Below are 12,995 nucleotides of genomic sequence, written 5' to 3'. Positions count from 1 at the left end.
AAATGTCGATCTACTCTTTCAAAATAACTTGCATTCTCAGGAAATTAGTAGACAAGTATGCGCGCTAAGATTCAGAAGATGGAGCATAATAGCTTCATGTCTTGTTTTGTTATTTACTTTTGGATTCAATCTTTTATTAATCACTATGTGTAAACACTTTAATATTAATATAATTGTTTTTTGTTACTATGATTGCTATGATACATGTGTTGTGATACTAAACATGACGTCCTCCGCCCCCGAACGTTTCTGCTGTTTCGGTTTGGGGGTGTGACATCTATCATTTACTAATTGCATTTATGTAGACTATCCTAAAGGATTGTTTAAGATGAAGTTTTTACTAATCCCACTAATTGTCATTCAATAAGACAAATGGTTAGAAAGTTCTTTTTCTATGTGGGAGCATTTTGGAACTTTAAGAGCTAAAGATCCAAAAGATAAATGCATTATAGTTTAGAACTAGCAAGTCTTCAACTATTGTTGAGTTTGCTCAATAGTTGATCAGAAACTAATAAAGCACATAGAGATGCATGCATGTATTATTATCAAGTATGGGCTTAATTAACGTCCTCAATATATTATGAATAAAGAGTTAGTGAGTTTTCAAAGAAGAAAACATAGATGAATTAAAATCCTTCCAGATTTAAGCTAACATCTCAAAGTAAGAATCTTCTTTCTTATAAGATAATTACATAAGGTGATTTAATTATAAATCAAGAGGAATCTTATGTTTTATACAAAGCTAGTGGGAGTATAGTAATATTCCTAGTCTTATATATAGTCGACATACTCATTCCTGGAATAAAGATCTATATAGATAGATCGTGGCAACTTAAAGGATTAAGTAAAATTTCATGAGTTGTAAAGGATCTTAAATATCTTAAGATAAAGGACTCTGAGAAACGTATCTTTCAAGTACCACATGACATGATGTAACGCCCGTAGATCCGGGCTAGTCAATTTAGAGATAATAGGGGTCGAAAACGACTTTTTGACAAAAGATTATTTAGAATAAATAATCATAAGCAAGTTGTAGAATACGTCTCAAGGGTTCCGTACATATAAAGAACGCCGAAATCCGAGTTATAACGAAGAAGTTATGGCTCGTCGAAGTTTTACGGCAAAACCGGCACGGCACCGGGAGACGTAAATAGTGAATTTATGAAGGAGGACTTTTTAGCCTTAGTGAGCTAAACCAAAGTTGTAGTACACGTTAAACCGAGAACTGTTGGATTAGTTTCTAAGTCCATAACTATTTTGGTATGTACTTGACCCGATGGTGCATGGTCCTTTTGGGTTTCCTTCACCAAAGCAACTTGATTGGAGAAATAAATAGAGAGAGAGGTTATTATGATTTATTAATATGTTATAAGATTAATATATTAAAGGAGAAATCATATTTTTTTAATTAATATTGGTCAATAATTAATTAAGAATTAATTTTGTGATCAAGTGTAATTAATTAAACTAGAGGGGGTTGAATTGTAATTATGTGATAGTTACAAAATATGGTAATGATTATCCTAAATATGGGTTGAACGAATTCAAGGAGATAAGGATCCTTGAAATCGTCCAAAGGATAAAGGATAAGGGTTTTCAAGGCTTATCTTATGGTTACTTGGTGGGAAGCAACTAGATAAGGATAAGGACTAAAACCCTAATCTCTACACCTATATAATGACCCTTAAGGCTCATGAATTCGTCCATGCCTTCCCAAGAAGTCCTAGAGACGAATTCTTATACCTCTCCTCTCTCTTTATACCTTCTCCATTTGCTTTTGGTGTTTGTAAGCCATTAGAGGAGTGACACTTGTGACTCTAAGCCTTCCAAAGTGAATTCAAGGAGGAATTCGATTGTTATTGCTACATAAACATCAAAGGTATGATCTTAAACCCATTTATATGTTAATATCGATTTCCATATGCTAGAATTAGGGTTTATAGCCTTGGATAACTTGCATGTACAATAGAGAAACCTAGATCCAAGCATTAGGGTCTGTATAAGCACATAGGATGTCTTATGACCAAAACCATCAGTGGTATCAGAGCCTTGATTGGTTTCTATTGTATTGATGCTTGATGTGACTGAAAAACGTGTTTTAGCCTCATTGTTCAACCTGACTCGGCGAGTTCCAGAGGGTGACTCGGTGAGTCGGTGCGTCAGACAGAGGTATATCCGGGATTTCTTGCTGTTTTTGCTTATGGATAGTTACCTTATCATATTAGATCAATATAAATCCGATTTTATGATATATTTGACTATATTCTTGATCTAATTGAAGATATTTATCAATTAATAAAATATTTGTTTCCTTATGTGATAATTGATTTTTTAATTGGTAAATTGTTTTGCAAGAAATCATTAAATAAATCAAATATGGATAATTATGTGATTAATTGTTAATTTAGATTATTTGTTATTTGATCCTTATGTTATGAAATGTTTCATATTTTTCCCCTTTAGGTTTTATAGTTTAAATTTGAACCCAAAAGTTTTGAAATTTAAATAGTTAAAACCCTAATGTTTTGAAAAAGGTTTCAAAACTTGCCCTCATGTTTTAGAATTTAAATTTTGATTAATACTTTAATTTGATGTATATTTAAATTCTAAACCCTAATGTCTTGAAATGTTTCAAAACTTACCCTCAAGTTTTGGAATTTAAAAGTTGATTAAAAGTTTAATTAGGAATGTTAAATTCTAAAACTCTAGTATTGTTTTGAAAAAGTTCAAATCACACCCTTATGGTTTTATTAATTAATTAAGGTGTATAATTAAAGGAAGTTTAATAAATCCATAAAAGTTTAGGTTTACAATTTAATTGAATTAAAAGTATAATTGTTAAATTAGACCACCTAATATTTTGAAAGTATAAAATACACCCTATACTATATATAACATTAAAAGTCTAACATTATATATGTATGAGTAAAAGTTAGTCTTACCATTAGTAGGCCTCATTCACGAAGCTGGTCTATAAGGGGTGTTTAAGGAAATTGCCTATAAAATGGCGATTGAATGGGTATCCACTCTTACCCACCGCACTCTTGACTAGTGGAGGGTCGTTAGCCGAACGGGTAGGATGGGACAAAACCTTCCATTATAAGTATAATGAAGTATAAAAGTAACTAAATGTTTTCATAAAATTCTCAATCTTAGTTACTTAGGCAAAAGTGAATTGATGCAATTCCATGAAATTACACTTTGTGCCCTTGCGAAGACGTTAGTGGAGCGTGTGTGGTTTACCGGCACACTAAATGGTTCTAAGCAAAGGTAGCAAAGGGTGACTCAATGTTTGTCATAGTTCGGTGGAGCGTGTGTGGTTTATCGGCACATCGAATAGGTGATTGTAACATGTGAGGGCACCATGTAAGTTTGCATGGTTATTCACACCCGCTTTGTGATCCTCGTCATCCCAGTCACAAACTAGAGGGGCATATCGAGATTTTAACATGCCACTGAAAGTTCAATGAATCTCAAAGGATCTAGGAGTTTTCATAGATTTAAAACTTAAATTTCCTTTACGTTTTTCGTGGTGGAAATTAGTGAATCGTCATTCACTTACCTTCAAATATTCTACAATTAGGGTTACGGCATCCCTCTCCCGAGTTGTGGAATATTGTGTTGGGTCCTAGCCTTAGTATTTCATTTGGGTGATTTACTAAGGACTCAATCTATCAACTAACTTGAATTTGTTTTTCTCCCGTTTTGTAGATGTCAAAGTTCGACAACTATGGTCTTCCCAAATCCCGTGGAACAAGCATTCCACAATTCAATCGAGGAACAAGAAATCATGCTTCACTTCCTCCTCCTCCTATTGTTCTCCCCAACCCACAAGATCGAAGAATTGAAAGGTTCAATATCACTAAAGCCCTATTGGAAATGAAACATAAAGATGGTAAACCCGTGTGTGCCCACGTTCTAGGAATGAAATCACACATTGATAGGTTGATAATGTTGGGTGCGTCATTCCCAGATGAGTTAGCTATGAATTGGGTTTTGCAGTCACTTCCTGAATCATATAATGAGTTCAAAAGAAAGTATTATATGATGGATCATGACGACAACCTCATTGACCTAACTTACATGCTCATTGCTGCTGAATCAGAAATGATTGGGCGAAGCAATGGAGCGTATTTGTTAGGAAAGTCAACCGACCATGCTTCCGAGGATGTTCTAGGAGAACCGACCTGCGTTTGCTGCCAAAACAAAGGGCGTTGGATACAAGTCTGCCCAAAGAGCCTGAAGAGTCCAGAAGATGGGAGAGTCAAAGAGTATGGATACGCTTCAGGTAAAATCCACTATCTAACTCCGTTAAGTTCCTATTCGTTGATTCTTAATACATGATGTGATAAGATTGCATTTGAATGTTTTGCAGGATCGGTGAAAAGAAAGGAAGCTTGATGAAAGAGCAAGATGAATCTAATCACAAGGAATCGCATGAACTTGAAGATTAGATTTTGAGCTTAGATAGTTATGATAGAGTTGTTAGAAATTTTCCTTTTGAAATACATAGTTTTCAATGGATTTTGCATTGTAAGGATAAATGTTTTCCGCTGCTTTTATAAATAAAATAAATTTTCGTTTGACTTATTTATTTATTTGTTTATTTCCTTGCAATGAAATCGTTATGAAAATTGGTGTTTGCATATTTCTACAACAAATGGATATGATTCTTATTTATGGTGTTTATGGAAAAGTCGAGAATTTACCAAATAGGGAGAGTTTCTCATCGCCCAAGTTTCAATTGGACAGAAACTTAGAATCAGGCAACCGGGATGCACGATGAATGAGAAATTTCGTATTTGGAAATTAGATTAATTCATTGACAAAGTGTCAAGTGAAGGACTTGGAGATCGAGTACACAAAGTTGTGTGTTGATCAAAGTCCACCATAAGAGTAACAAGATATTCGTCATGATTTACTAAAGGTTTAGTAAATATGATTATACTTATAAGATTAAGTGTAATTCGGAATTGATTGAAAAAGTTTAAATCAATAGTAGAACGAATAACAAGAATCAAGTAGGCAGAAAGATAAAAGTTTCTCCATTCTAAGAAGAAGGGAGAGTACCTTTTATGCTTTATGATAGGTCTTAATGATTAAGAACCATATTTCAATTGATCCTATAAGTACAATTGTATGTTTAAGAAGAGGAATCAAGAATTGAAGAAATGGTTAAATCAAAAAGTCAATCATACTTCGTTCGAAAACAAGTCTTAAAGTTAAGATTGTGACATTGAGTGAAAAAGTATTAAGAAGGTTTATAACATTCATTAAATGTGGTAAGTTGTGATGTCTTGGATAAGACAAAGACCATCTAGGACCAATTTATGAAGTGTTTTGATAAAAGCTACACTAACTCTTGAATATTTGTTTGTCAAGAAATGTTTTGACAAGAGAATCTTATATGTTAAGGAGTCAGTGGGAGTCTTAATGGTCTTGAAAGGTTTCAAGAACAAATCAAATAAACCTTATCGATCATCACTAGCACATGAGTTAAGGTTTACAACCTATCGTGATGACATTATTTTGGTTCTGTGCCAATCCAATCGAGTTAATTATGCATGAGAGTTCTATGAGTTCTCATTTTGAACGCATAAAAGGCAAAGCACCTTAATCAATGAAAGGTACATTGATAGGGAAGGGTGAGCTGCTTAACTACTTGGAAGACATGGTGGGCAGCTGTGCTACCATAAGGAAAGAAATCAAGATTAAGAAAGTTCGGTCCATATGAGTTTGAATTTGTCGTAAACCTTGTTTTTAACAAATTCACATGGATAGGAACACATACACCGTTTAAATCTAAGTGTCATAAGATTTCCTCCTTCATGAAAATGATTGTGAGGAAATGCTTTCACTAAGAAAGATTTTAAGAAGATAGTGATTGTAAAATTGCATTCTCGAATTCGATTATGGTTACAGTATCCCTTTCCATAATTTGAATTGTGAGGTTTGTCAATTAGTCTTAATTGTTTAGACACACATATGAACTATCGAAGGCAAAGGTGTATAAGTTCAAGAAGCCTTGATAAAAGATTATCAAAGCACTAAGTATTAGAAACATGAACTTAAGAAATTCAATAAGTATTGTTTTTCTGAAAGTTAAGATGTTTATGAATACATGTCGAAGCTAGTGGGAGCATAAGTGTTATGTTTTATAATAATCATCATGATAGTGGGAGCATAAATGTTATGATGGTATGATTATTAAGGCACGTATTGCAAGTTGGCAATATTAATTATAGAAAACAAGAGTTATACCTTGAAAAGTCGTAAGGGTTGTAAAGTTGTTTTGCTATAATTAAAGGGGAGAATATTATGCTTCATTTCAAATCTAAAGGCTTAGGTTGAGAAATGTTAATAAATTTAGTCAAAGATACATAATTTGTTCTTAAAATTTCGATTATGATTACGGCATTCCTCTTCACAATTCGAATTTTGAGAACATAGCAAATAAAACATTATGCGTCGTGTCCCATACGCTTCGGGTATAGGATCGATTGCAAATGCTTTAATGTTTGACCATTCTAAAATTTTTCCAAATGTCTAGCGCATTTAGAGGGAAAAGGGACTAGAATTGGTTTTGACTAAAATAATTAAACAACTATCAAAGGACAATCCAATGTTCGACGAGGATTGGTTGCTTGTGAGTAGTTGGAAGCATGGTATTGAATGGACCATATCGACATTATTATGAATAGAAAAGATTCTATTAAGAATGAGTAGTCATATGGAAAATATGGAAATGTTTCCATATTGGATGGACCATGTCGACATTATTATGAATAGATAAGATTCTATTAAGAATAAGTTGTCATATGGAAAATATGGAAATGTGTCCATATTGGGAATTGAATATTGAAAAATCTATGTTTAGATTAGAAACTTTTATGCAAAAGGATGTTCAAAGGAATGTACTTTGAATGAGAGACATCATATCTAAGGAGTTGTCTTGTAACAATCTCCGATAGAGGACTTTGTAATATCATTGGCAATAGTCTTTGTGACTTTGGTGCAGTGACATTACGAAAGGATTGTTGCATAGAATGTTAGAATCTAACATATTCTATAAGTAGCAAGAATTTGATATTCTTTCACTTATGAAAAAGGATTTGGAGTTATGAAATGAGTATGATTGGAAATGTGTTCATTTGATCTATTTCACAAAGTAAGAACCATAGGTACACATTGTGTGCATGCTAAGAGCATGGGACAAGTGTAATAATTCAAGTAAAATGTTGATTACCCGAAACGACAAATAATGAGTAATCGATATGGTGATAAATAAAAGGTGTTTTATTTATACTCAAAGGTTTGAGGCCATATAGGATTAGTATTATTCTTGTGTTTCACTTTGCATGTTTTGACTTCAGAATAATTGAGTTTATTAAGAATAATCGAATTATTCAAACGGGCCACAGTCGTTCATATGTTGGAAGTAGATATGAATGAAGACTGTCATGAATTGGTGTGTGGATTGTCTATAAGGTATTAGAGATAAGCAAATGTTTGCTGCAACGTTCATGAGTGCTTATGAATATGATTTGAGCATTGGATCAAACCCACGCTCACTTGGATCACTCCATGAATTGTATCACGAGTGATTGGTGAGACGATAACATCTTATATTCTTGAAATCGAGATGTGTGAGTTGTATCTTGAAAATCGGTTGCACATTGATTATATGTAAACGCACCAGTAACTTGGTGTTATAAAATATATTGTTGTGTGTGATTCGGTGAGTAAGTGCAAGCGAGCATTGAATCAAAGTTTATTCGTTCCTTTTATCCAAAGTAGGATAAAAGCGATATCTTTGGGCCCCTCGATGATTTAGTGATGACAAACGTAAATGCTCGGCCGGGCTAGGGCTAATTTGATTTGTTCAATTAGTCAGTCGTCATAAATTGGAAATCGAGATATAGTACAAAGAGAATGATTTGAAATCATATCTCATACGATATCTAGAATGGAGGAATATATGATCCCTTATCTAAGGACACGCATATCTGATAGGATTAGAGTTGACAGCAACTTTGGAAAGCTACGATTGCAGATCAGGATCTGAAGTCATACGCATAATAGTTATTAGACTTATCCAAGTGGGAGACTGTTGGATTAGTGTCTAAGTCCATAACTATTTTGGTATGTACTTGACCCGATGGTGCATGGTCCTTTTGGGTTTCCTTCACCAAAGCAACTTGATTGGAGAAATAAATAGAGAGAGAGGTTATTATGATTTATTAATATGTTATAAGAGTAATATATTAAAGGAGAAATCATATTTGTTTAATTAATATTGGTCAATAATTAATTAAGAATTAATTTTGTGATCAAGTGTAATTAATTAAACTAAAGGGGGTTGAATTGTAATTATGTGATAGTTACAAAATATGGTAGTGGTTATCCTAAATATGGGCTGAACGAATTCAAGGAGATAAGGATCCTTGAAATCGTCCAAAGGATAAAGGATAAGGGTTTTCAAGGCTTATCTTATGGTTACTTGGTGGGCAAGCAACTAGATAAGGATAAGGACTAAAACCCTAACCTCTACACCTATATAATGACCCCTAAGGCTCATGAATTCGTCCATGCCTTCCCAAGAAGTCCTAGAGACGAATTCTTATACCTCTCCTCTCTCTTTATACCTTCTCCATTTGCTCTTGGTGTTTGTAAGCCATTAGAGGAGTGACACTTGTGACTCTAAGCCTTCCAAAGTGAATTCAAGGAGGAATTCGATTGTTATTGCTACATAACAATCAAAGGTATGATCTTAAACCCATTTATATGTTAATATCGATTTCCATATGCTAGAATTAGGGTTTATAGCCTTGGATAACTTGCATGTACAATAGAGAAACCTAGATCCAAGCATTAGGGTTTGTATGAGCACATAGGATGTCTTATGACCAAAACCCATCAAGAACATCCATAAAAAGAATGCCCAAATCTGACTTCTTATGAGGAAGTTATGATTTTTCTAAGATTCGGCTTAGCAGTGCACGACTCGAAACTCGAATTTTAGTTCGAGCGGTTTTTGGCTTATGCGACCTAAATGAGAGTTGACTATCTCATTAATAGGAACTCAACGGTAAAAAGACAGACGAAAACGGAGTCCGTATGAAGGAGTTACGAATTCTTCGCAGTCATTTAACAGTCTAAACTCCTCCTACTGTTAAATTTAAGATCGGTTGAGAATTAGCCGACGGAGTCTAAATGAAAGTTGTAGATATTGTTTTTACCTACGCATGGAAGAAAATAACATCAAAAAAAGAGCTCGGATGCGAAAGTTACAAGGTTTAGAAGTCGGCAGGGTGCTGCTGCAAAAGGGGTGATGTGGCTGAATATGGGCCAAGGCTTTCTCCTCAAGAAAAGCCATCAGGTGATGACACGTGGCACTGACTCGGCGATTCAGTTAACTGACTCGGCAAGTCTGTCAGGAATTCAGCCTATAAATAAGAGTGTCGGGTTCCCTCATTTCCTCACCCCTCAACCCTCTTCTTTCTCTCTCTATACTCTCTCTCTCTCTCTCTCTCTCTCTCTCTCTAAGCTCCCTAACCGCCCTAAAGTCTAGGTAAGCCCCCTAGCACTCGAAGGAAGCCCCGAGGCTCCCGGAGTCCTGAGAAAAAGGGTCTTTCGGTTCTGGAACACTGCTCCAGCGAAGCCCAGTTTTGCGAAAAACCCGCTGTATGTGAGTTACGACTACGCTATTTTTAATATAGCTTTTATTTAATTATAGTAATGTTATTAGGAACTTATAATAACTACTTGGGCTATTATTATGGGTTATATAAGTTTTTTTTTAACTGTTATATAATAGTAATAATAGCCAGACTATTAATTAATCTCGGTGAATATTAGACTAAACTCTAGTGGTAATAATACTAGGTTTTGTCCGAGGAAAATTGTGTTGAGAGTAACGAAGTGTTGTTCAAGTGCCGAGTCACCACCTTCTCAGGTGAGTGCATAATTACTTTCATCTTACACATATATATGAAGTATTTTATATAAACTACGTGCTATGTGTGCATATTATATATATACTTGCTATCTATGCTGGATGAACGATTTTATACATGTTTTAAATGATTTAAATTGTATATGTATTTTATATCTACAAATATGTTGGGTATGACATGGGTAGATGAATAATGAGAGATAAAATATGATGTGAGTAAACATTGGAAGCTATAGACATAGTGCCTAATAAATAACATCGGCGGCCATGGACTTAGTGCCTATTGGACAAACACTGGTAGCTATGGACTTAGTACCTATAGGTAAACACGGGTGGCTATGGACTTAGTACCTGTTAGGTGATGGTAGCTATGGACTTAGTACCTGGCAGCTACAGACTTAGTGTCTGTTTGTAACAGCCCGGAATCTCAGGTATTGTTAAATTATGTTTTTGGGGTGATTTAAGAGGGGACTCGGCGAGTTGGAGCCTAGACTCACCGAGTAGGATCGCAGACTTGGTCGCGGGTTCGCGACTGGACTCGACGAGTCCAGATATGGACTCGGCGAGTCTACGCTGTTTAGCGAAAACCCTAACCGTTCAGGTTTGGGTCATATATAACGCGTTATATGCCGTCATTGTTCGTCTTTTAGTCGATTGAGAAGAACCCTAAGCGGCTGTGGGCATCTAGAGCAAGATTGAAGGCCATTGGTGACTTGAAGAAATTGTGGTGCAAGGAGGAGAAGAGTTTTGGCTAAAGGAACTGCAAGGGATTCGAGTTCTGAAGTTTGGGGACACAGAGAGTGCGTTATTCAGGTAACATTTCGGATCATTTCTGTTATATTGATGTGTGCATGGATCTAGGGTTTATGGAACCCATTTGGTGATTAGATGGATTATTACCTTGTTACCCAACGAATATAACCCTGTATTAGGACCTTTAGAGGTCCAGAAGGTCCCATGCTTGTGTATTTCGGAACAATACTTATCCCAGGATGCAGTTTGAGCGGTTGCATGGCATGGACTCGCCGAGTCGATGAACAGACTCGGCGAGTAGCTTGAAGATTAACTGGGACTCGTCGAGTTGTTCTTCAGACTCGGCGAGTTGAGTCGGGGTGGCCCCGCGATTCTTCCAGGAGTAACTCGTCGGGTCAAGGAGGATACTCGACGAGTAGATAGGGACTCTCAGAGAGTTGGAGGACGTCTAGACTCGCCGAGTCGCCATGGCACTCGCCGAGTCCGGTCGAGTTGACCGTTGACCGTTGACCGTTGACCAGAGTTGACCTAAGTCTGACTTCTTAGGGATAGTCATACTTAGAAGGTATAAGTGTTAATGAGAGATATGTGATGTTATAGGGAGGTTGTAGCTCGTCGGATTGTGCACGAGTGATTTCAGGATTTGCTAGCTTTCAGCATTTACGAGGTGAGTCTTCTCACTATACTGTACCCGGAAGGGTTTGACTGTATGACCGGAAGGTCAGATATGATATGTGATATGTATGCTATAGTTGGTAAGCTGTTTGTTATGTATGTTATGGGCCGGAAGGCGATTATGTTATGGGCCGGAAGGCAATATGTTATGGGCCGGAAGGCAATATGTTGTGTGATGGACCGGAAGGTCGGCGTGGGTAGGACCGGAAGGTTTACCCAGCAGGGACAGAAGTCCCCTGAGACACATGGACCGGAAGGTCAGGGCCTGGAAAGGCGTATGTGCGTAAGTTGTATATTGGGGAACTCACTAAGCATTTATGCTTACAGTTGTTATGTATGTGTTTCAGGTACTAGTGAGGACCGTGGGAAGGCGCCGGCGTGATCGATACACACTGAAGAATGCTTTTATGATCTTGGGATTTTGACTATTTGTATTTGACAGAATACTTAAACTATTTATGCCTTGTTTTGAATGAAATTACTCTATTTATAAAAAGAAAATTTTGTTTGAAAAATTGCGTTGTTACAATTGGTATCAGAGCCTTGGTTTGAGGGATTCGGGTGCACCTTCGGGAGTAACTGAACTCAAACCGAGGATTTGAGGAAAACTTTTTAAATAAAGGCATAAACTTTTGTAAATGGTTTTGTGGTGAGCAAGAAAGAAGCAGTGTGTACGATCAGTCAGCGCCCAAAAGGTAAAGATCCCCAAAATACCTTACAATGTTATATGATATAAATTGTTATGAATGCTAGAAGACTAGGTATTCATGATAGGACTAGAGTGGCCTGATTTGTGATGCCTTAGTCTAGGGAAGTTTGTCGATATGAGATGCTTGCTAGTGTGCGGGTAGATAGTGCATATCAGAAGTAGAGTACTCACTATCCGGGGTTTGGGGAGGAAGACTTGGGATGAATGCTGATGCGGTGTGGTCGGTAGTATTGGGCCCGTACTACCGAAGACACCGGGTCAGTGGGAGGCTCAAGTAAGAATCCCTGGATATCGGAGACTGAGTAGGGTTGCGTTATCGAGTGCGATTATACTCGATGGAGTCTCTGATAGTTTTATGTTGTATTTCAGAGACATCATGGTTAGACCACGCCACAGAGCGAGTTTGAGCGGTGTGAGTGACGAGGAGATTCGTCAGATGATTCACGAGGAGGTAGCTGCGGCAATCCGGGCTGAGATCCCGGAGATGTTTGGGTCTATTAAGACCACCCTGATGGAGACGTTCGATGAGCGGTACGCCGCATTGACTGAGGTTGCAACCGCTGCAGCTACCGCAGCTGTGGCCGCTGCTAGGCCACAGGGGGGTGACTCGTTGCTGTTCCGAGAGTTCAGCAACACGAAGCCACCAGAGTTCGATGGGACGCAGGATCCGATTGCTGCGATGAGGTGGATCGCGGATATAGAGGGGTGCTTCTACACTTGTTCATGCCCGGAGCACCTGAGGGTACGGTTCGCATTGAACCAGCTCCGTTTGGGAGCGAAGGACTGGTGGAAGTTCGTGACGGCGAACTTCACTTTGGCAGAGACTACAGAAGTGACATGGGAGGGGTTTACTGCCATGTTCAGGGATGAGTACGTTCCCCCGGTGGAGAGGGAACGATTGGT

This window comes from Lactuca sativa, chromosome 9 (assembly GCF_002870075.4).
Source record: "Lactuca sativa cultivar Salinas chromosome 9, Lsat_Salinas_v11, whole genome shotgun sequence".
NCBI lineage: Eukaryota > Viridiplantae > Streptophyta > Magnoliopsida > Asterales > Asteraceae > Lactuca > Lactuca sativa.
Note: the sequence above shows the minus strand (reverse complement) of the source record.